The 25,589-nt window shown below is 40.9% G+C and overlaps 1 protein-coding gene across 1 annotated transcript in view; it reads left to right on the top strand.

The window, feature by feature from the left end:
• Positions 1 to 25,589, top strand: part of ITGB1 (integrin subunit beta 1) — an 823,672-nt gene that overhangs the window by 580,030 nt on the left and 218,053 nt on the right. The window lies entirely within an intron of this gene.

The following is a 25,589-nucleotide window of genomic DNA, read 5'->3' as shown; positions in this document are numbered from 1 at the left end:
CACTCGTTCATCTCGTGCAAATAATGAGAAGGCTTGGGTTTCGTTTAGATGCTTTAATACAAACATCAGAATGGATAGCAACATCTTTAAATCCGAACCAACTAGTTAACAGAGCTTACATACATAAATATTCACATCAACAGCGAACTACAAAATGGCAGTCAGACTCGCACGTGCTCAGTATTTATAAACTTCTCTAAGCCCTTGGACAGTTTCTTAAAGATATATACACAGATTGATCTGCAATAGGGAACAGTGCAATCAACATCTCAAATTATAAAAGTGTCACAAATTTACACATGGCTGGAAAACAAAAACTGCTCACCATATTAACCTTAAAAACTGTTTCCAGACACTGCATTGTTTTTAAATTTCACAAGTTTTATATTGTATCATTCTGTTTTGGCAGGTTAAACATTTTGTCTGTTGCCTGTTACCACCTTTGTAGAGATTCTCTACAGTGGTATTTGTAGTTATGTCAGGGCTGCATTCTACATCCATAACTCTTGTTGGTGTATTTTGTTGTGGGGTGTTTTTTAGAATGAAATGAGCCTTTTTTTGGTGGTTTAATGTCACAAGCACAGTTTTTCTGCAACCACAGGGTTTTAGTAATTTCAATTTATGTAAAAGGATGGAGTCTTAACTAAATGTGTTGACCTTCAAACTTCCAGTTTTTGAGGACAGCAGCCACCAACAGCACCACCTGCTTAGACCAGTCTCTGGTTTGCTTAGATTGTAAATCAGTTGGGTTGAAACCCAAGACCAGCACTTTAGATGTGAAAATGGGGGTGAGGGAGAATGATCAGCAAGAGGCTTGTATATCCTGGAGCTGAGAGGTGTTATGCTAGTTTTGTGTTGCCTAATAATGAGTAACTGATGGGGGCGGCTGCAACAATACAGTTTCCAGTCAGTGAGTACTGCTATTCACTCTGTGTACAATGTACTACTACAATATTCCTTCTAGGTTTCAAAAGGTGGGCTGCACTTATGGTGGCTTTCTGCATTTCTCTTTTTTAAACACCTTTATTAAATTATCACTCAAGACCTGCAAACACGCATAAACAGAAAAGAAAAACAAATTATTTTTTTCCATTTGCATACATTATGCATCGCATATCTTTTCTTGGAAACTATTGTCAGGCCAACATCACATAAATTGTTGAATTCTAGCATTCCCTTTAACTCCTCCTCTTGAACATCATTCTGCATTTGTTCTACAGTTTCCATTTATTTCTATGTAATTTGCTCCTTCCCTTTTCTAAATATTCCTCTTCCAGTTTGTATCTATCTTAGTATATTCAGTACTTCAAATAAAGCTGGTATAGACTTTGATTTCCATTTTCTAGTAATTAATGAGGCATTGTGCTGCGGTGGTATAGCGGTAGCGTTGTTGCCTCACAGCAAGAGGTTCTCCTGTTCGATTCTCTGCTGGAGTGCCTTCTGTGTGGAGTCTGCATGTCCACCCCGCGGTCGAGTGGCCTCCAAAAAACATGCGTGAATGGGTGTACCTTAGCTGAAGGTTGGGTGTCGGGCTGGCAACTCGGCACCATAAAAATTTACTGCCAATCATTAGCGGACCGGAGTTCCACTGTGGCGACCCCTAACTGGGAAAAGACAAGTAATTGAGGCATTACTATGCCTAGGTAGTTCATATCCTGTGTCCCATCTCTCATTTATTGCTGTATTTCCATTTTCCCACTGATTGCTCCTCATGGTGCCATGATGTTGTTTGTAGTTGGCTTCTTCTGTACTAGTCTTTCGTAGTCGATGACTGATGTCATGAAGTGTGCAGTGTGAGGCACAGGATGAAAAGTTTGTGTAGGATGCACTACAGAGGAGGTTTTCACTAACAAATTTGTATTTCCATGTGAATTCATAACTGAGTTTATTATCCTTTAAGGGCCATCATGAAAAGTGATGTGGTTGAAGACCCAAATACTTGAATTGTCCTTGTGGAATGAGTACACTGTACTGGAGATATTGCAAGTTGTTTGTCATTATTAAAAGACAATGCAATCCTTTCAGTTTTTTTTTTTTTTGTTAAAAAAAGTCCCTTAAAAACTGTTACATGGCGTCAGGCTGGAAACCACAGTGATTCTGGAGAAAACATACTTTGAATTTACAAGTAGTTTAGTTACAGAGATATTTAGCGCTTATAGAAATTCTGTAAAAATACATTTTCATATTTCTGATAGAACTTATGCATCCAGTAAAGAGTTGCTTGTTTCTCATATGAAAGTTGAAGCTTGGCTTCACAAAAGTGCCATTGATGCTGTGTCTAGCTTGTGTGGTTTTCAAAGGGTAGACTATTTTGTTAAAATTTGGAGGAAAACTATAAGCCTTATTTCTTTCTTATGCTGTAGTACAAGATTAAAAATAAGTACTTGCTGTTGCTATTTTTTTCCAACAAAAGTTTAGGGACCTAGTGATTCCTTTAGGCTGCTTAGAAGTGCAGTTTTCTACACCCATGTGTGAATGAGTTGAAATATATTTGCACCATATGGTTATAATTTAGTACTTTTCAATATCCACTAAATCTAAGGTAATAGGGAAGTAAATATTGCCTTTTACCACGTTTTAATAAAAGCATAACCTGAATGATGTGTGATGCTGTTATTTTGATTGGTGCTATCTAGTGTACTTTCAGCTGTGGAATGTCGCTAATCAGTGACATGGGGGGGGGGTGCAGAGTTGAAAAAGTCCATCTCTGGAGATGCAGTTTACTGTATGGCCTTATTGTCAAGTTTGACATCATTTTTACCTAAATTATGGTCAGCAAGATCCAGCCTTTACTCCCATTTAAATATGTTGAAAGCAGCAGTTTTTTTTTTTTTTTACGAAATAGGGGTTCCTGTAACTCATAGGATTCAAGCTTATTTCTGTGGGGGTTTTTTGTATTGTAATTCACAAACCGTTATGTGGTAATCTCTATTTACTAACACAGCCACTCTCCACCCATATAGCTACAAATTAGGGACTCATTTTCTTCCTTTGCCTGCTTGTAGTAGTTTATTCCTGATCACCTTTGGTTGCCCCTATTCCAAAATATTTAAAATGTTTTTGAAGTCTTTTCCCACAGAGGGGCTCATCTTTGAGAATTAATGCTGTGTACATTGAACCAGAAGGATTTGTGCATTACTGCTTTTTTTGCTGCCATATAACCATATCTTCTTGGGAAGGTGGTATTTTAACATTTTAACATCTCTAACTTGCTGTTAGATTTTTACACAATAGATGTTGGTATCAGTCTTTCCGTTGAAGTCAATCTTTAACATTATGGATTCTTCATTAGGTGGTAAAATCTTAAGATCACAGCAATTTTTTTTGGTAGTAGTATTTGTTGTAAATTCATCCAGGATTGGTAGCGTGAAAGTACTCTGCCTGCATTCCAGCTAATGATGGGTAAAAGTGTGAGGGTTGTTTACTTCCATGACATTATGAAATTGTCTGAAATCAGTTACAAGTGCTTCTACTGTCTTTATTAAAAAGGGGAAAGCAAACATCTGTCTGGAACCACTGAACAACTCCAGTGGTGAACCAAACCCAGCTGTGAGTAACTTGGCATATGGTCGTGTGTGTCTATATATGTACATGTATGTCTGGGCATATATTTTGCCAGCTGGAAGCACCTCCTACTGTCAGCCAAAATAATAGGTGTCCCATTGCACAGACTCGACAATATTTTGAAAAAAGCTAAAAAGGCATAAGTAATGGTGTGATAACATCCTCTGCGCTTGATTTAGAGGATTATGATAGGATCTCTAGTCCTACACAAGCTATGTAAAAAAAAAAAAAAAAAAAAAATCTCCAGAGCAAAACTTGACAGATGATTCTTAACATCCTTGAGTACAAACAGCTTAATTGTGATAGGACATGCCTGCATATACTTCTGTGTAACATATGGAACTTAAGTTGTTCCGATGCACTGCTTGTTAGAGGAAGAAAGTGTAGAAGTACAAGTGTTTTACACCTTCAAAAGCTGTAGAATACTTAGTACTGCTAGAAGCCAAGTGCATCCCAGATGGATTTACAGCTTTAAAAGTTGTTAAACGCTTAGATTGTTTTGTGTGTGGCAGTGAGAAGTGTTTTACAACTTTCAAAGATGGTTTTGCTTCTTTGCCACTTTTTTGTGGTGACTACTGAATGTGCTTTAACACAAGACTAAATTGCAACTCTGAAAGCCATGCATAGTAAAACCCGTGTATCTTTTTGACATCAAAGAAAACTGAGGTAATCCAGAAAGCTCGAGTCAGGTCTGGTATCCCACCTGTGACCCCAGAGGATGACGGGACTAACAAGAAAGAGTACTCAAACTACTTGAAACTGCCAACAAACAGTCTTTACTCCTCCCACAGGGAGGGTATCAGAGTGTCCTAGATCTACTAGTTAAACTGATTTTATTTGGAGTAATCCTTTGCGCTCTCTTTTGACATCAGAGATGTACAAGATTCTTTTCTGTCAAAGCATAATTTGCCCACTTCACATGCTACATAAAGAATTATGATGGTCTTCCGTCTTTTCCAAGTTGAGTTTGAGAAGTGGATTCAAGAAGTCTATCTCGAGATAAATTTCTTGACTGCATTTCAAGTGCACACAAAATAGGGGATCATGCCCCCCCCCTTACCATACTACTAATGGACAGCGGTAGCTCCTGAATGCTTTATGCCATGCTAGAGTCCCCTCAAGCCCTCTGTGGTGTGATCCCTGTTGCTCTCATTAGGGGCAATATACAGTGGATATAAACCCAGGTTTTTGTGATATAAAAAATGAGACCACAATAAATAATTTCAAAACTTTTCCCACATTAAATGCGACCTATAACCTGTACAATTTAATTGAAAAATGAACAAATCTGTTGGGGAAAAATATAAAAATTAAAAAATGTACCGTACGCTGGTTGCATAAATGTGCACACCCTTAAACTAATAGTTTGTTGTTTTGTGCACACCCCTACACTAATACTGTGTTGAAGCACCTTTTTGATTTAATTACAGCATTCAGCCTTCTTTGGTAGGAGTCTATCAGCATGGCACATCTTGACTTACCAATATTTGCCCACTCTTCCTTACAAAAGCACTCCAAATCTGTCAGATTGCAAGGGCATCTCTTGTGCACAGCCCTCTTCAGGTCACAGCACAGATTCTTTTATTGAATTTAGGTCTGGGCTCTTACTGGACCATTCCAGAACTTTAATTTTCTTGTGGTGATGCCATTCTTTTGTTGATTTGGATGTATGCTTGGTGTCATTGTGTCGAAAAATGAAATTCCTCTTTTATCTTCAGCTTTCTAGCAGACGCCTGAAGGTTTTGGGCCAAAAGTGACTGGTATTTGGAACTGTTCATAATTCCGTCCACCTTGACTAAAGCCCCAGTTCCAGTTGAAAAGCAACCCCAAAGCATGATACTGCCACCACCATGCTTCACCGTGGGGATGGTGTCTTTTGGTGATGCAAAGTGTTTGCGCCAAACGTACCTTTTAGAATTGTGGCCAAAAAGTTCAACCTTGATCTCATCAGACCATAAAACATTTCCCACAAGCTTTTGGGAGACTTGATGTATTGTTTTGCAAATTTTAGCCGGGCCTGGATGTTTTTCAGTGTAAGAAAAGGTTTCCGTCTTGCAACCCTACCCCATAGTCCAGACATATGGAGAATACAGGAGATTGTCACATGTAGTACACAACCAGTACTTGCCAGAAAATTCCTGCAACAGTGTCCCCAACCAGTTTTCATCTAGTCTTTTCATTAATTTTGGAGGGACGTCCAGTTCTTTGCAACGTCAGTGTTCTCTGCTTTTTGATGACTGTGTTCACTGTGTTCCATGGTATATCCAATGCTGTGGAAATGTTTTTCTACCCTTCTCCTGACTGATACCTTGAAACAGTGAGATCCCTTTGATGCTCTGTAAGCTCTCTGCGAACCATGGCGTTTGCTGCAGGTAACTGAGTAAATGTCAGGAAAATCCTACTAGGACAGCTGAACTTTATTTGAGGTTAATCAGAGTCTCTCTAGTTGATGGCAGGTGTGTACCCAAGAAGACTGAATGCTATAATTAAATCAAAAGGTGCTTCAACAAAGTCTTAGTTTAAGGGTGTGCACACTTAATCTAAAGAAGCTCAAACTCGCTCATACAAAGTTATAGGTAGGTTGGTACTAGAGTATCGGTCCTAGGGCCTATACAAGCCTAGCCATAACAATTCCCTGGCTATTTCTTCCCACAGTATTTACTTCCCTGGACCCCTGTCTAGCAGGGTGACTGACGTGATCCCCTGGGTGAATTACCTATCTCCCATCTAGTCATCAAGGTTCCTTTTGAAGAGGGCCAAAGAGGCATTCTGCTTGACATGTATGGGCAGTTTATTCAAGTCTGGAGAGTCTCTGGGTCAGGAACCTATCCCTCCAGAATGTTTTGTTCATTGTGATGACAAGGTTTAGATCCCTGGAGCGCGTGTCTGACAGATTGGGATTTTTTTTAAGTGTAGCATGTCCAAGAGCTCTGGGTTGGACAAGGCCTTGTATGTTAAGCAGAGATCACCACTGAGTAGATATGCAACACAGTATAGGCGGAGTTTTTTTTAGACTGTCAGCATAGGGCATCTGCTTTAGGCCCGTGATTCTTTTCCAGTTGCAGATGTCTTGAGAGGTACATACCAAACGGTGTGTTGTATTCTTTAACGGGTCTAATGAGGGATGAGTACAGTGGGACAATGACCTCCTTTTTTCTGGATGAAAAGCCCTTAGTGATAAGGTGTGCCACATAGAAGGATTTCCTGACTGTTGTGGTGATGTGGTTATCAAAGGTGAGACCACTTTGCACCCGTGTCCCCAAGTCTCTTATCACACTTTTGGTGTTTAGTGTACTGCCACTTATGTGGTAATTCACAGGTACATGTTTTTTCCCAAAGGGGATAACTGTACATTTCTTGGCATTGAGCTTGAGCCCATGGCTCTGGCACCAAGCATCTGTTTCTGTAAGGCCCTTTTTTAGAATATCCACTTCATTTGGGGATTCAATAATGGCTCCCAGTTTGCAGTCATCTGCGAACTTTGTTAGCCAGCGACCCTTAGTGTTGGCCTGTACTTCAGAGAAGTAGATGCCAAACAAGAGCAGTCCCAGAACTGAACCCTGAGGTACTCCACCTGTTACTTGTCTGGAGCTGGATTTGGAGTCTGCTACTTTTACAATGTGGGTTCTGTCAGTAAGCCAGTTGGCAACTCATCGAGTGACATGCAGATTAATGCCCAGCTTAGTAAGTTTATCTAGGATTCCAGAGTGGAGGATGGTGTTGAAGGCCTTGGCGAGGTCCAGATAGGCTGTGTGGACCACCTTACTCTTGTCCATGGCTCTGGAGACTGATTTGAAGAAGTCAGTTAGGTTCAGGAAACGAGATTGGCCTTTCATGAACCCAAACTGCATGGGGTCCAGTGTTTGAAGGTTGCCAATGTCTTTGTTTATAAGTTCCATGTTAATATGTTCCATGGCCTTGCAGATCTGGCTCGTCAGACTGATGGGGCGGTAGTTCCCGGGATCTAAGGTGGATCCCCCCCCCCCTTGTGGAGTGGGATAACTGTAGTGCGCCACTCAGTGGGCACGAAGCCTGAGGTGAGGCTATGATTAAACATGACACTTAGGTGAAGTGCCAGTTCATTTTGTAGTTCATGTAGTACACAGCCTGGGATGTCGTCTGGTCCCATGGATGCTGTATTCTTAGCTTTGGAGAGTCCGTTTTTTTTTTTACCCGTGTGGCCATTATTACCGGAATTTGGCAATCGTTTGGTATTGAGATGGTCCCTTTAGGGGGTGAGAGAGGGTGAAGTTTGTACTGAATCGATCTGCTGGGATATTGGCAATATCCTTGGGATCAGTGTATTTAATGCCATTCTGTTGTAGCTCAGAGCTGATCTGAGCATTGCCATTTAGATTCTTGACATAGCTGTAGAATGCCTTGTGGTTGTCTTTGGAATCTTTGGCAATTTTATTTTCGTAACTAGCTTTGGAGGATTTTGAGGGATCTCAGCTTCCTACTGAGGCTGGTAAGGGAGTTTTCTGCATCCTGGGATTTTCCTCTTCTGCAACAGTTTCTTCCTTTTGTTGTAATGTTTGTTTATGGCAAGGGACTACCAGATTGGCTTTCTTTTTTTGGAGGAAAACGTCTTGGTTCTATTAGGGGTGGCACGATTCATGCACGAGTGGATGTGCTTGTACAGTGCCTTAGTATTGGATTCATCAGTCGACTTTTCAGTTCCTGTCTGCATGGGTGTCATGAAATTTGCCACTTCTGACTTGAGTAGCATGAAGTTGGCTTTGGAGAAGTTTTTTACGGAGTTTTCCTTACTGGGGGTGGGGGGTGGGGGTGGGATGTGGATGTCAAGGGTGATTCGCTTATGGTCAGACCTGACCAACGAGGGGGTGACCATAGGTGTGGAGCATTGATTTCCCATGTTGGTAATGACCTGGTCTAGGATATTGGAGCCCCTGGTGGGACTAAGGATTAGTTGATTCAGGGTATTGGAATTTATGAATTCCAAGAACCGTTGGGCAAAGGTGTTGGTACACCAATAGTTTTCCCAGTTAATGGCAGGGTAGTTGAAATCACCCAGTATTAGGGTGTTTGTATCTTAATATTTTCCAGTATGTTTAGAAAGGTGTAGTGAGAATCTTGGGGCATGGTGGGGGGGGGTCTGTAGCAAGCTACAGTTTGGATTGCAGTCTTGCCTAGTGTTAATTGCACCTGAAGAATCTCAGACACATTGTGTTGGGCAAGTAGCCTGGTGTTGTGAATATCCTTATGTCTTTTGGGGTGCATGTCTGGGTACATACATTCAGAGACCCATACTCCTAAAGGACTATTTTTTTCTCCCTCAGATACTTTATTTCAGAATGTTCTTCAGCAGGAGTCCTGTTAGCCATAAACTTCTTGGAGTACTGGACTCTGTAGCTTACTGCATCCTGATGATGCCACTAGCTTTCTTGATCATGACAAAACTCCTTAATTGTACCCCAGAAACAGGTGGTGCTAGCACGGACAACCTCTAGAGATCAAGATTCACCTCCTCTCTTGTAGAAGGAAAGTCACATGGTGATAGCACAGCTCATCTCAAGCAGCGACTACCATTCAAACAACTTGTCACACAGTGACCATTATAGTGAGCTCTCTATATCTAGCTTGGGAGGGCCATGTCGGCATACTTCAGGTGATTTAGGATCAAAACATGAGGAAGAAAAACGTAAATTTGAAGGAAGTGATGGCTTTCATTCCGGCATTGAAGCCTTCAGCCAAACAGGGAAAGAGGAGTCCTCCATATTATGACAGACTTGTATGACCATGATGTGGTACATAAACACACGAATTTCCCATATACACACACACACACACACACACACATATATATATATATATATATATATATATATATATATATATATATATATATATATAGATATATATATATATATATAGATATAGATAGATATATAGATATATAGATATATATATAGATAGATAAATTATATATAAACTCCCAGATATGCTCAGAGTTGGTCCAAAATGACACAAAATACACAGAACCCACTGACATTGCCACCATTCTGGCAGACAGGTTCAGTGCAAATCCTCCCCCTCCCCCCCAAAAGGAGAAATAACCACCCAGCAGAGTGTAGCTTCCCTCACATCTCAGATGCCCAGGTGAGAGCCACCCTCTCTAAAGCTAAAAACAACAGTATCAATGGGACCGGACGGTGTCGCGAGCTGTGTGCTACATGAACTCCAAGAGGAACTAAACCCACACACAAGGCTGCTGTTTAATCTTAGCCTTACTACAGGATATGTACCCAAAGAGTGCCGTATGGCAACAGTGGTCCCACTTCACAAAGGCGGTGCTTCTACGGACCCTGGAAATTACCGTCCCATAAGCTTGACTAGCCTGGTCTGCAAAGCTATGGAGAGGATCATTATGGAACTCATAAACAAAGACATTGGGGACCTACAGACATTGGATCCTACCCAATTTGGCTTTGTCAAGGGCAGATCCTGCCTTTTGAACTTGGTCGACTTTTTGAAACCGTCACTAAGGCCATTGATGAGGGTAAGGCAGTTCACACAGCCTACCTTGACCTTGCAAAAGCCTTTGACACAATACCCCACTCGGGCATCATAGACAAACTCACCAGCTTAAATGTAAACCCATATGTCACAAGATGGGTTGCAAACTGGCTCGAGGACAGAACCCACAGGGTCAGAGTTGCTGGAGCTATGTCAGACTTTAAGCCAGTCACAAGCGGTGTCCCACAGGGCTCAGTCCTGGGACCCCTCTTGTTCGGCATTTATTTTTCCGAGGTACAGGCAAACATAGGATGATTGTGGCTGACAAAGTTCGCAGATGACTGCAAACTGGGCGCCATAATTGATACTCCAGCAGACACAAACATCCTTCAGAGGCCTCATAGAAATGGATAATTGGTGCCAGAGCCATGGCCTTAAGCTGAACGCCAAAAAATGTAGCCATACCCTTTGGGAAAAACAAGGTACCCACAAATTACCACATAGCTGGTAATCCATTAAGTACGGAAGAGGTAATCAAGGACCTAGGGACCCAGGTTGACAGTAACCTCTCATTTGACACTCACATTGCCAAAGTGGTTAGGAAGACCTTCTGTATTGCCCACCTTATCATGAAGGGTTTCACATCTAGATTGAGAGGTCATTGTGCCCCTGTACTCTTCTCTTATCAGGCCAATGATTGAGTACAATGCCCCATTTGGGATGTATCTTACCCGACACCTGCAGCAGTTGGAAAGACCCCAAAAGTTCCTCACCAAGAGGATAAAGGGTCTTAAACATATGTCATATGCTGCCCGACTGAAAAAACTCCAGCTCTATTCAGTCGCATACCGCCTACTCAGAGGTTATCTGTGCCTGACGTACAAGGCCATGTCCAATCCGGAATTAATGGACATGCTCCACCTCAGAAAATCCAAATCCATCAGAGCCACGAGAGCAAGAGACTTAAACCTCAACACAGAAATAAATAGGACGTGCTGGAGGGACAGATTCATAACCCAGAGGCTCCCTACACTCTGGAACAGAATCCCTATCCATGTCAGGCAGAGCTCCTCACTAACTCTATTTAAGAGAAATCTTGACGAGTGGATGGGAGATCGTAGGTTTATCCCAGGGGTCATATATATATAAATATATATATATATATATATATATATATATATATATATATATATATACACACACACACATATATACACCCAGGAGGAGGGCATGACTTACAGAAGCTTACATCCCTTCAGAAGAGGGTGTCAAACAGTTCTCACACCCTTACAAATGAATGTCGAACAGGTATGATCGGAATGTGAGATGTTCTAGAAAGACATCTTTTACTTCACCACAGAATGGGTAACTGAGATAGTTCTGCTGCAGATTAGCAGCTCCAAAGGATCGGAACTGTCCCGGAATTGGAAAGGTCTTTTTTTTATTCTTTACCCACCTATACTCTTGAACCCCATGGTACTATGAAAGGTCACGTAGATGATGCCAAAAGTTATTGTAGTGGCTCCCTGTTGGTCAAGGCAATACTGGATGTAAATTTGATGACCGTTACAGCCAGTCTTCAAGAGCTCCAGTTCCTTACCCTTAAGTGTGGTCTGTGTCCTCCCCTGAGCATGGCTGAACATGTTGGTATGAGGGATGCAAGCCCATGCCATTTCAGAACTCTCGCCACAGTTCATGGTCACAGACATTTCCCATTGTCATTGTTAAGTCTTCACATCTGTTGGATATTCCACCTATAAAGCTCAGGCAGAGCACTACCTTATTGAGGAATCTATTCCCCCTTTGCACACTTTGTTGGAGTTTTGGTGTTTTTAAATAGTCTTTTGTCTAGCAAGAAAAGGAAAGTGTGGTTATGGGTAGATCCCTTACAGAGACTGCCACAAGAGTCGTGTTTTTTGTTGTAGTGGGGCTGAGCAGTGGTGTACATAGTTGAGATGTCTGCCAGGAGTTGGTACCCAAAATTGTTAGGAGTAAGCGAACACCTTTAGCCAATACCTTGCTCGCATGCACCTGGAGGCCATGGCTCACTCCACCATGACATCCATGAAACAAACTTCTGACCTTCTGCTGAAGTGAAAGGACAACGTGACCTGGGACTTGGAAGGGGTGGATGAAACCCCCAAGATCGTAGGTTGGACCAAGGTGACTGGCCTCAGCGAGACTTGTTTGCAGCCCCTTGAGCAGACATCTACTCATCCTTTGTTGGCCAGGTTAGTCCCAGTAGACTAGTTGCCTCTAAGAAGAGATCTCAGGTGGTATTTATACTGCTGTGTGATATTTGGACAGGGTATTAAGGGAACTTCCCCCTATTTTTTCAGTAGGTACAGTGGTATCTTTTACATCCATCTGAGCAACTCGAGCAGATCCTCTGTTTAAAGTCTCTTCCAAAGGGTGACCTACTAAGGAATGCTGCATCCCACTTGTGCTGCACTGCATTGTCAGCAGTCCATCAGCTTGGTGTGGAAAAGAGCCCACAACCTTCTGCACCAAAGGTGAATCTCCTATCTATTGTGACACTGACACTGCTGTTCCACAACCCTCTTGTCTGCACCATAGTTGGAGATCCCAGCACGTCTATACAAACTGATCGTTTGCACAGTTCTTTGATCACCTAATATAGAGCAGTCAAAGGAATCCTGAGTAGTTATCACAGGAGAGGAGTTAGGGTTCCTTTTAATCATCGTTAGAAAAGAGGTCCAGGGCTTTGTGCTGAGGTCTGACCTCCCCTCCCACCCTTTCCCCACTCAGAACCCAACATATCCCTGTCAATAAGATGAAAAAAAAAAAAACATTTCTCCTTCTCCATCCTCACCAGACACCTAGACAGGCTACTGGTGGGCTCTTGCACCTCTCCTCTTCCCAGGTTGCACAGGAAGACTGGTTTAAACAGTCTCAAAGCCTCCTTAAAGCCTTGCGGGAACTGAAGCCACAGCAAAATTTCAGGGTTTTCTTCTCTTACCTGCAAAAGAAACCATTCTCCTGATGGGGAGGAGGAATCACAAAGAGCAGTGAAGTGGAAAACCTGGGCTATGCTTCTCAGATTTCCTCCCATCTGAAGTACGACTCCGATGCTGAGGACCCTGTTTCTTCTGATTCTCCCTCTGAAGAAAGAGCTTTTGACGAAACCCTGACAAGAATGAAAGATTTTAAATGGGAGGGCAGAGAGATCTCAGATGCACTTAAGTGTTTCGAACTAGGGACTGGATTCTGTTAAACCTATGCTACCCCCTACCCTGTAACCTTAGAATGGGAACACTGGAGAATGCTTTCATTACTGCATCTCAGGTTCCTGACTGCCAACCATTTGCATCCAAAGCCATATTTTATAAAGCACAATCAAGCCATAGATAAACCTGTACATACAAGACCTTGGTGGTAGAACATGCAGTGGTGTCTGTGAATCCTACAAAAAAAGATCAAAACTAGTTCCTGCTCCCAATTCCCTGACTATTTGAAAATATAAAGCTATGGAGAGACTGAAATGAGTGTACACATGTCTGTTACCCTGTCCTTCAGGGCCTTTAATTGTCACGCTAGCATAACTAAGTTTATGTTGACTCTTAGACAACTGAGGAAAGAATATTGGTGAAGGGGGGGCGGAGCCTAGATAGCCAACTGAGAGCAGTGAATTTTGAGAGCTCCATAAACTAGTGTAGTATAGGAAAATTTTATTATTTTCAAGTTTAAAATGTCAGAAGTCTATTGATAAAACTACTAAACTACATAAATCTTAATTTTGGTGGAGATGTATTGAGTCACTGAATATGAACAACTCAGGGAATTCTCATCCAGATGCTGCTTTAAAAAAAAGAACTGCACTTGATATCAGCCTTACAGGAGCCATCATTGAAGATGGATGGCTTTAAAAATGACTTGGAAAACCTCAAATTAAATTCTCAAAAACTCTGATACTCTTAAGGAACTGTTACAGTAACTGTACAAAAATAACAATCTTTAAATGACATCGAAGGGAGACTCCGAGGAAGAATTCCAAAATAATTTCTGCTTAAACAGAATACATGGCTGCTTAACAACATAGATGACTTAGAAAACAGGGAAAGGAGAAACAACATAAGGTTCTTTGGTCTGCCTGAAAACACTGAAGGAGAAGACATTATTTCATTCTTAACCACCTGGATTCCTGAATATTTAGACTTGAAAGAGGAATTTTCATTTGGAATTGAAAGGGCACATAGAGCACTGAGAAAACCTGCTTATAACTCTGCAAATACTCCACCTAGATCCATAGTTATAAAATTTCTTTAATTTCTGGACAAGGGACTAATATTAAAATCTGCTTGGAGAAAATCACCCTTAAAATACAATCAAAGCCTGATAAGGTTTGACAATGTTTATTCTTCCAGAATACTAGAACAAAGGAAAAATGTCTGGCCAATAATAAAACTGTTGAAACAAAACAACATTAAAGCACAGCTGGCCTTTCCAGCCAAGATAAAAGTACTTTTTGCCAATGAGATGCGAACTTTTAATGACTTTGAAACTACTATATTCATCAAAACAACAACAGTGTCTATCCCAGATGAAATGGAATGGATGGCTCCTACTCTTAAAAGAATAAAAGAAACAAATCCTTGGACTGATGCTAGAAAGAAGAAACAAAAAACTGATTTCAAGATAGCTGCCCCCCCCTCTTACAGCTACATCTCAAAGTATTGACTGATATAGTACATCACTTGTCATCTGTTTTTATTTTTAAAAAAGGAGGGAGTCTTGTACAACTGAGAGACAGTAATTTATTCAGCATGTTCAGAGAGTCTAATAATTTTTCACAAACAAAGGTAGGTCAAGATGGGTTATTATTTGCATTATATATAAGCCAAACAAAGCAACAGGTAATACAAATATAGAAGTTTATGTTCCCCTACTTGAAATCAATGAATACTTGTCTTGTTCATTTTTCATTGATTTTATTTATAATTTAAGTAATTAATTCAACAAGGTACCATTCGTCAGAGTTCAGACTGAAATGTAACAAATTAACATCATATATGATAGCAGTAACAGTAGTGTTTTGGAAGAAAAAGCTGAAAGACAACAACAGTAGTGTTTTGGGAAAAAATACTGTCATGGAGACTAATGCCTTCTTCAGTTTAAGTATAATTTAGAAATGTCATGTATATCCTGGTTAAATAGTAGCACGCTCTTAGTACGAATGTCATCATTCTGTCTAAACATAGTTAATATCAGCGAAGGTAGGTATCATAGCTTTGAGTGCTGTTTGATCAATCCTGATATTGTGTGCGTGGATGCAGCCGTGTCTGGCAGCTAGTACAAATGTCATTATTATTCTGTCTAAACATAATATCGATTATGGCAGGTATCCTAGCTTTGAGTGCTGTTTGATTAAGCTTGACATGGTGTATGTGGATGCAGCTGTGTCTAGAAGCTGTTATATGTTGCCGTTTTTGTCTCCGGGAAGCTGTGGGTTGTGGCTTCTGATCGAGGTTTACCGATGCTTGTGTATTAGGAAGAGACATTTGGTGTTTTAGCCTGGATCTAGGGGAAGGTGGTGGATAGAGCTTTTGGGATATTTCGGAGAGAATGGTTTGTATGTCTGCTGAATGAGAGGTGGGAGGGCTGGAGGGAGTGTGTTGTCTCTTGTGGCGGCTTGCTTGGGAGGTGGCTTTTTGTTTTGCTCTGTTTTCCTGGGTGCTGACTCGCTGAAAGGGAGGGAGTTTAGGCTTGAAGTTGCAGTGAAATAAGCTTTGCTTCAGGTGCATCGTGAGCCTCTGATATGCAGGACACACACTAACAGATGCTCCCACTTTGCTATGCTAATGGAGACAGAGTGACAGTAATGCTTAATGGCTCTGAGGAGCCTCCAAGATGATTCTTGGCAATGATGTTTTTGGTTTAAAAAAAAAAAAATATATATATATATATATATATATATATAAAATGGCTGTTTTAAACCACATGTACACATATTGGTTGGTCTCTGAACACTTTGTTTAGCTCATTAAGTTGATTCTTGATACAAAAAAGCGCAATTTTATCTATAAAATGTATTTTGGTCCAAACACATTAAGGACTTCCAATAAGTGCCAGGAGTCCCTGATATAAATTCTGGACTTTTGCACTATTGGATTTAATAAATAATCCAAGAGTGGAAGTCTGAGTTATTGTGAAAGACTGAACACTTGGTCTTGTGCAGTACGCTTTGGAGTGGTCTGGGAGGTGAGCTTGCTCAGATGTTTTGGGCATATGGGGATAGCTGATTGTGGGGGTGTTTGGGGTTGCCAGGAAGTGCTAGAAAGTCATAAGATTACCTTCGTGGAAATATCTGTGGGAATGGAAAGTGTGTTGAGTGGTTCACTGACAGAGTGGCCACTGCATGGAACAGGCTGGAAAAATGGAACAGGACAAATGTTGGTTTGAATATTTTAAGAACAGCCTGATAACACACCACATGAACTAGTGAATGATATTCTGGCAAAACTGGATGGCCATTGTTGGCCGTGCTTGAAGTACTGATGTGTGTATGCAAGGATGGAAATATACTTGTAACAAATAATAAACTAGAAGGGTCTCATAATTTAAAGTCTGTGGATTGTAGAGAAACAATAGAAGCCTGAACTTGAAATGTCACAGAATGTAACAATCATATTTGAACAAATAGTATTAATTGACAACAGACAATCAATTTAATAACATGGGCTTGTGTATAACAACACTACCATAGGGTCATAGGTAGGTACTAGGCTATTGGCCCTTGGGGCCTATACAAGCCCAGCCAAAAAGGTACCCTGGCTTTTGCCACCCAAGAAAATTATTTTCCTGTGCCCACTGTCAAGCAGAGCCACAGAGGTGATCCACTGGGTGAATTTCCTATTTCCCATCCAATCATCAAGATTTTTCTTGAAGAGTGCTAATGAGGAGCTTTGTTTGATCTAGATAGTTTATTCCAGAGTATGGGAAGTCTCTGGGACAGGAATCTATCCCTCCGGCATGTTCTGTTTATTGTAGTGACAAGGTTTAGGTCCCTAGAGTGTGTAGCTCTGTGGGATTGGGATTTCTTTAAGTGGAGCATGTCCAACACCTCTGGGTTTGACATAGCTTTGTATGTTAGGCAGAGATCGCCTCTGAGTAGACAATATGCAACGAAGTAAAGCTGGAGTTTTTTTTTTTTTTTTTAGACTGTCTGTGTAGGGCATCTGTTTGAGGCTGGTAATCCTCTTTGTAAGGTATTTCTGCGGCCTTTCCAGTTGTAGATTTCTTGTGAGGTACATACCAAAAGGGGTGTTGTACTGTATAATAGGTCTCATGAGTGAGTAGAGGGGAACAGTGACCTCTTTTTTTTTTTTTTCCTTGGATGAGAAACCTTTTGTGATGAGGTGTGCCTTTTACAAGCCCGAACTGGGTAGTGTCCATAGTTTGGAAATTACCAATGTCATTGTTTATAAGTTCCATGATGATATGCTCCATAGCCTTGCAGACCAGGCTAGTCAGGCTAATGGGGCGGTAGTTCCCGGGGTCCGTAGTGGCTCCCCCTTTGTGGAGTGGGATAACTGCTGCTGTGTGCCATTCAGTGGGCATAAAGCCTGAGGTGAGGCTATGACTGAACATGTTACTTAAGTGGGGTGCCAGTTTGTTCTGTAGTTCATGTAAAACGCAGCCTGGGATGTTGTCGGGTCCAATGGATGCTGTGTTCTTGGCTTTGGAGAGTGTGTTTTGTACCTGTGCAGCCATGATTACAGGTACTTTGTGTTCTTCCGGTATAGAGATGGGCCCTCTAGGGGATGAGAGAGGGGTCAAGTTAGCACTGAACCTGTCTGCCAGGATGTTGGCAATATCAGTTGGTTCTGTATATTTAATGCCATTGTGCTGTAACTCAGAGCAGATCTGAGTGTTGCCATTGATATTCTTGACATAGCTAGAGAATGCTTTGTGGTAGTCTTTCAAATCCGTGGCGTGGGGGTTTTCGTAAATAGCTTTGGAGGATTTTGAGGGATCTCAAGCTTCTTACTGAGGCTGACCACGGAGTTCCTCCAATCATGGGATTTTACTCTTTTTTTGCAACAGTTTCTTTATTCTGTTGTAGAGTTTGTTTATAGCAGGGGACCACCAGATCGGCTTCCTTTTTTTGGTGGATAGCATCTTGGTTCTGTTAGGGATTGCACGATCCATGCACTAGTGTAAGTGCTTATAAAGTGCAATTGTATAGGATTCAGCAGTCGTACCTCTATTGTCCGTCAGCATGAGTGTCGTGAAGTTTGCCACTTCTGTCTCAAGAAGTGTGAAGTTGGCTTTGGAGAAATGTTTTACTGTGGTTTCCTTAATGGGGGGTGGGGCTGGGATGTGGATGTCTAGTGTGATTTGCTTGTGGCCAGATCTGACCAATGAGGAATTGACCTCTGGTGTGAAACACCGGTTGCCCATGTTGGTAATCACCAGGTCTGGGATATTGCTGCCCCTGGTGGGGGTGTGGATAAGTTGATCCAAGGCTTTGGAATTTATGAATTCCAGAAAACGTTGAGCACAAGAGTTGTTACATGAGTAGTTTTCCCAGTTAATGGTGGGGTAGTTGAAATCACCCTTTATTAGGGTGTTAGGTTGTACCCTAATATTTTCCAGTGCATCAAGAAATGAGGAGTGGGAATCTTGGAGCATGGTGGGGGATCCTGTAGCAAGCTATAATTTGCATTGCGGTCTTGCCCAGAGTTAGTTGCACTTGGATAATCTCAGATGCATTATGCTGAGCAAACTAGCCTGGAAGTGTGGATATCCTTAATGAATGTGGACATGCCTCCGCCTTTAGTGCTTCGGTCCAAGTTAGGTGGCCAAAAGGTTATTTATGCAGAATAATTAGTAATTCACTTAAAGAAGTACCTGAACTTATAAAATACCTATTTGAAATCATATATAATGATTACGACATGGGAAATAGTGTTTTGAAATTTTACAAGATATTGATAAATTATAAAACACCCAAATCTTAATATTGGGATTATATAACAAAAGGACTCTCATTACAGCTAACTGAAGAAATTAAATCAAATTTTTTATTATCAGTAAAACATGCATCCTTTGCACAATACTGGAAAGTTTTTTTAATTGAAAATTACTAAAATTAATTCTTCCACAAAGGGAATATATTGGAGGTGTGAGCAAATACACAATGCAGACTGGAATCACATTTTTTTCAACTGTGTTAAAATTAAGCCATTTTGGAATGGTATTAAAAACTTTTTACAAGCTTTATTTAATGAATAGTTTAACTTATCTAAAGGTCTAGTTTTATTACATGTGTACAAAGGTCCTCATTTGAATGAGTCGAATATGTATCTAGTATGGACAGTACTTGCAATCTCAAGGAAGTTTATAACAAGAAGGTGGAATACAAAGACAGTACTGACTTTTGAAATCTTTTACAGCCTACTGAAGACCACAGCATTGTTGGAAATTAAAATTAAAGAATTAAGGATTCATCCTAAGCCATTTATTAATTATCCATGGAAAAGTCTCATTATTGATTGACACTTCACAGTAACTGAACAGATGCACACTGATAACTGGATTGTTATACCTATAAAGTAATTGTATATATTGAGCTCTGTTATAGTGCCAGGCTTATTTAAATAGTGTACATAGTTAAGATGTTGTATACAAATATGGAATTTATTTAACTGTATTTGAAAAATAAATTTTTGAGGAAAAAATAATATTGGTGAAGTGTATGAGGCAACCTTGATGGTAAAATTGCTCAAACTCATCCAAATGGCTGATCATTTGGCCAAACACTTGTGTGAATATGATGTGGTAGATGCAGAATCAACTGCTGCTTCCTTAGGCTCCGTCATTGGGAGACCTGCATCTCTGGTACTACAGCCGCTGTCAGAGGATATCAAGGCACACATAAATGCCCCTTTGTCCAAGTACTTGTTTGGGAGATCTGCATCAGGTACTTTTAGAAAGATGGAGTTAAGGGGCAAGATCATGCAAAGGGTGAAACAGCTCTTTCACCCTCCCATGCCGAGATGCAACAAGAATTACCCTTCCAAACCTTTTTCTCTTCTGTTATAGGCAGGGTAATAAGTAAAAAGCCTGCTTTTAAAAAGAGATGGCAGTGGGATAAAGGAATGCTTGGGAGGCCCTAAAGGCTTAGTATCATTGGGGTGCAGCCCTGATTACATGATATTCCCACCTTCCCCTCCCAAAACCCACACTCTAGTCTCCCCAGACCCCTCCCAGCCTCCCCTTCAACAAAATTGCAGATGAGTTTATTCCCTATGCTTCCCACTTGGGAAAGCTTCAGAAAAACTTGTAGGTCCTCAAGATCATTTGATTTTTATCATGTGTATTCCTAATCCTAAAAACAGTGTTGCTTGAAATAAAAGTTTTAAAAAAATCAATGTCAACCTACCGTTCAGTCCCATAATTACTTCACAAGCAAACATTACTGAGTGTATTCATAGGTTTTTATTAGGCTAATGATCACTGCAGCCTTTATAAGCCTAGCCATGCAACCCAAATATAGCCCACACGTTATTGTGCCTTAGAGGTTGTTTCAAGGGGTATTTTATGGGGCAAGGTTTGTCTGCCACTGTCCATCAGAGGTGCAGGTGTCATACCAGGGATGAAGTTCTGATATCCTATCCACTGTTCCAGGTTGTGCTTGAATAAGGTTAGAAAGGGCTCTGCTTTACATGGGTACCTATCCTTTTATCATGCTGTGATGGATCTTTTGCTGATGGTAAAGACCAGTACCATCTGTAGCAGGTATGGGCATCAAACATACTGGTGCCTGAGTGGTGCTTACCCAATTCTGTCATACTTTGATATTTACTTTTATTGTTATATACCTGTTTGATGCACTTATTTTCATTTATGCATTTTGTCATTTTAGCCTGGGTCATATTTAAGAGTTTGTATATACCCAGTTATCAAATGTTAAGCAAGTATAAAGGGTGGTCTGAGAACTGGGACCCAAATATGGAAGTTAAGTAAATTAGGATTGCTGGTACCAAATTACATGTTGTGGCAGAGATGTTAGGCTAGAGGTGCTCTGTTTAACCAAATGTAGATGATTGAGTTAGTGGCAATTATGCCCAGCTGTAGATTGTGGAAATGTGAGGAGATGGCAGTGCTGAAGTGTTAAGACAAATATTGAGTGAAATAATGTATATGCACAAAATGCATAAGCTTTGTTGAACATTAGTTGTACTGAGGAACTACAGCAAATAGTTCATATTGTACCCCAGTGATTTCTGAAGTGCAACAGGTAGGCTTTCTATCAACGTAGGTTCATAGTTGTAAAAGTCTAACCTGCCCTGAATGACCATTTTAAGCCTAGTCAGTAACCCAAGGTCATATTTGAACCCTGTACCTTGTGTCTGTGAAATAAAGACCTTAACTGTTATGCCAACCATGTGTGTTTCACTGTTGCAGTCCTGATTTGTGGGATTTCCTGCTGTGGAAGCCCTTGGCCGGCCCGAGTAAAGATCTCTCCCTCTTCCTAAAGCTGGCATCCGGATGCCCTTCCCTGATATCAGTATGTTTTGGTATAAAGGGAGCCAGATGACTCCATTAAATCAGTCTTTTCTTGCCGTTGGAGCCCAAAGCAGTGTTTCAGTTTGTCACTCCATCTGCACTAAAGAGAAGTCTTCCAAATATAAGTACTCAGTTGGGAAGCTGTCTTTCTTGCTTTAACTCATGTCAGATAGGGTTAACAATTGTTTTTGCTGTGGTAAGCAAATCCCACACACAGACTTTCATACTTTGTGCATCACCTGTCTAGGCCCTATCATAACATCACTAGTTATTTTTGTGCCCTTTCAATCCTAGGATTATCAGACATAGGGCCAAAATCTTAGCTAGGCATCTTAGTTTGTAATCTTTCATGCCTCATTCAATGGTGTCGGCTGGTCGTCCCAAGCACACCTCTCAAATGTACAGGTTTTCACAGAATGTCTAGATTGTGGTCTCGTATTTTTAGTCTGTTTTCATAAAATTGCATTTTTTTCTGGCAAATTTAGTGCTAAATCGTTAAAGGTTGAAGTTAGAAAATGACAGACATTTGAGCTTCAGACTTCATACCTTCAGAAAATTCATGCCAATACAAAACCTGTTTATCAACTTTCCAAGTTTGTAGGAGCAATATTTGAAAAGTGATCCTATTTTTGGGCCTTTGTCCCACTTTTATTTATGGCTTTGTCAAGATTTCTTGCTCTGAGGTTGAGTGATGTCAAGGTTGAGCTCCCCAAGACATATGACCCAGGCTTTTGGCCTCCAACAACCATTCACAGTTGGCTAGTCCCCCAAGGCCCATTATCACTGAGGAAGGCAAGGCACTTTCGAAGTCCCCTTCTGTGACTGAGGTGGTGGTGCAAGCCTCTGTCGACTCCCTTATGGAGTCGGACATACTGTCGGGTCCCTCAACTTTTATACAGGCTGTGGCTTTCAGTTGTTTGTATGGGTCCGGAGTCGCTCAGCATACCTTCGCTTCCAATGAGCAATCTTGTACCAGCAACGTTTCTTCAAGGAATCTGCATTACAAGGAGACTGACATTACGATAGCTGATGCAGCTAGGCCGAAGGCTAATGCTACTTCTAGGAAGAGTTCTACCTCAGATCCTATGCCTAGACCCACCAACTCCCACTCAGCTTGTTATATCGGCAAGACCTAGTTTGGTTAGCTGAGGACCTCATCTCCTTAATCAGAGCTAGGCAACCCCCTTTTGGCATCTTCCCCAAGGAAAAGGAAGAAGGGTCTTACCCCTGAAGTTTTCTCTGAACCTCCAGAATCAGATGAGGATTCTGGCCAGGAGAAGTCCCTCTTTGAGGAGGGACCATGCCTTACTTTGAGGATTCAGATCATGAGGAGAAATCTGCTTCACCTCCCAAAGACATCACTTTTGGGGAAACTCCATGCTATGAGGGAACATTTCCAGTGAGAGCCACAGGAATGCCCACAATCTAAAAAGAGGGTTAAAGAGTTCTTTGACCTCCCAGAACACAAACCTTTGGCTATTCCTCCTGTATTGGAAGTGGTAGAGGATGCTTTTATGGACTCTTCCTGAACCCACACTCTCTACCCCCAGCCCCTTAAAAACCAGAGAAGTTTTACAGGGTGCTGGGCTCGCATAAATACCTCTTCAAAAACCTATCTGCTGACAAAAATAGTCACTTCAGGTCCCAAGGGAGCAAAGGTCAAGTCTTCTAAGAATATTTTACCTACTGACTAGGAAAGCAAGGCCCTTGATAGGTTGGGTTAAAAAAAAAGTCTACATCTCCACTACCATAGCCATGAGAGCCCTTCACTGCCAGTTTCATGTACTAAAATACCAACAAAGTATTTTAGATAAAATGAAACAAAAAAAATCCTCCTTGGACAGGAACATTTCTAAAACAAATTGCTGGACCTTTGCCATTCCAGCTCCCAGGTGGCTAGACTGTTTACACTGTGGCTATGATGGTATGCGCCCTCTAGATTTTTCAACCCTTCTTTTTCAGAGCAAATAGTAAATTTCTCTTCTCAGCTTCCTTTTCCAATACACAATTTCAGAAGCAAAGAGCCACAAGGTTTTAAATAGTAGTGAAACGGAGGCTTTAAAAAGCAATAGAAAGGTAGCTCTAAATTTTTTTTAAAAAATAAAGGACGGTTCTCAGTTAGCTATCTGCCTGTTCAGGGTCTTTCCCACCCCAGCCGTGGCAACCTTTCCATGTTTGAGAGACTCCACCTTCCCTGTTGCATCAGTTGTTTCAGATATCCCAGTTCTGAAGGTATTCATGCAGGGATACACGTCACAGTGGGAAGCCCTACCTTTCTAGGGGATTCCCTTTTGTCCTGGGAACCAGCTCTCTCTCCTCCCATCTTGCAACACGTGGTATTTTAGGGATAAATGGAACCTATGACCCTTAATCTAGTACGCAAGGGTTTTTATTCAAGAACTTTTCTGTTTCCCAAAACAGAAGGATCCTAGAGACCTGTACTGGATCGTTCTCTTCTAAATATTTTTGATATATTCTGAAATTCAAGATTTTGCCTCTTTAGTCTCTTCTAGCTAAGGGGTGTTGACTATGTATCCTGCTAAGAAATGGGTGGCTTTTCCTTTGTCTCTTACATTTGTGCTTGAAAACCTTATTCTTTCCATTTGAACCAGCTCCATCAGACTGACTAGAAGTTCTTAAACACAGAAACTGTTTTACTTATTGCTGTGACTTCTGCTAGGAGACCATCTAAGTTTCAAGCACTTATGGTGAGCCAGCACTACCTCATTTTTCACAAAGACATGGTGTTTTGTAAGAACTGACCTATTTTATGCCTAAAGTGACCTTACCTTGAGCCACACTATCCTGTCTTCCTCCATGAACCCAAGAACAAGGGAGAAATGGTTATTCATGCCCTAGATGTCCACAGGCAGCTTAGATACTGCAGAGACAAAACTCAAGCGTTCAGGAAAGCTGATCAGCTGTTTGTCACTAGTGAAGGTAAGAGGAAAGGACAACCAGTGTCAAAGTAGACTATTTCCAAATTTTTGCCTCATGCTATTGCCTTTTGTTATACTTGCCATAGTAAAGCACTTCAGGTAGGGTTAAGGGCCCGTTCCACAAGGGCTTTGGCCTCTTTGATGACTTTATGGAAAGGTGTGGATGCAAGTATTCTGGAGGTTATCATCTTGGTCCTGTGTACATACTGTTGGCGTTACAAACTGGATTATTTTTCCAGGTGCAAAACGTGCTTTGCCAGGACCATTGTCCAATTTGTCTAGGGACTTCTGTATTCTAGTTTATATTTCCTCCTCCTTTCTTTAGCTTAGTCTACTTCAACAGTGATCTAAATGTTGACCATAGTACAGCTGTGTAAGTCAAGTTACCATAACAGTAAATGTTCTAATAGAGCACTGCTGTAGTAGCTGTCCTTCATTCCAACCTCCCTTATTTTGCCTGTTTTTATCATTGTATTGTCGAGGTTTGGAGATATATATATATATATATATATATATATATATATATATATATATATATATATATATATATATATATATATATATATATATATATATATATAGAGAGAGAGAGAGAGATAGAGATAGATATATAGATACACACACACACCCTTATGCATTTAATTTACAGTTGGATTTGTTTCCTGGCATAATTATTTCAGGGTTCATCCTTTTTTTTTCTAGACAAAAAAGCTCTAAAGAAACTGTTGCTCTCTTTTTTATGTGGAGCTTCATTTAAGCTCCTGACAGCGAGTGGAAGGTGTCTTAAAGTTTTGAAAGGTAGTAGAGGGAAAGGACCCCATATAGCTTAAGCTGATGTAAAGTTATGGATTAGTATATCTGCTGTTAAGTGTGCTTACACACCTGTAATTTACCAGCTATATCAGTCACAACTAGGGAACTGTAGTTCTAATAGTAGTAATACATTTGCAGTCAAGAGCAAGCATTAAACCAGTTCAGTATAAATTGGTGATTTATGCCAAAGTTGTGCAGCCTTGGAGTTGGACCTCACTTTACCCAGTACTTGTTGTTTTCATAATTTTGCTGAATTCGTCACTG

Source organism: Protopterus annectens, chromosome 3.part1 (assembly GCF_019279795.1).
Source record: "Protopterus annectens isolate FY-2018-M chromosome 3.part1, PAN1.0, whole genome shotgun sequence".
In the NCBI taxonomy this organism is placed as follows: Eukaryota; Metazoa; Chordata; order Ceratodontiformes; family Protopteridae; genus Protopterus; species Protopterus annectens.
This window is presented reverse-complemented; position numbering and strand designations above follow the sequence as displayed.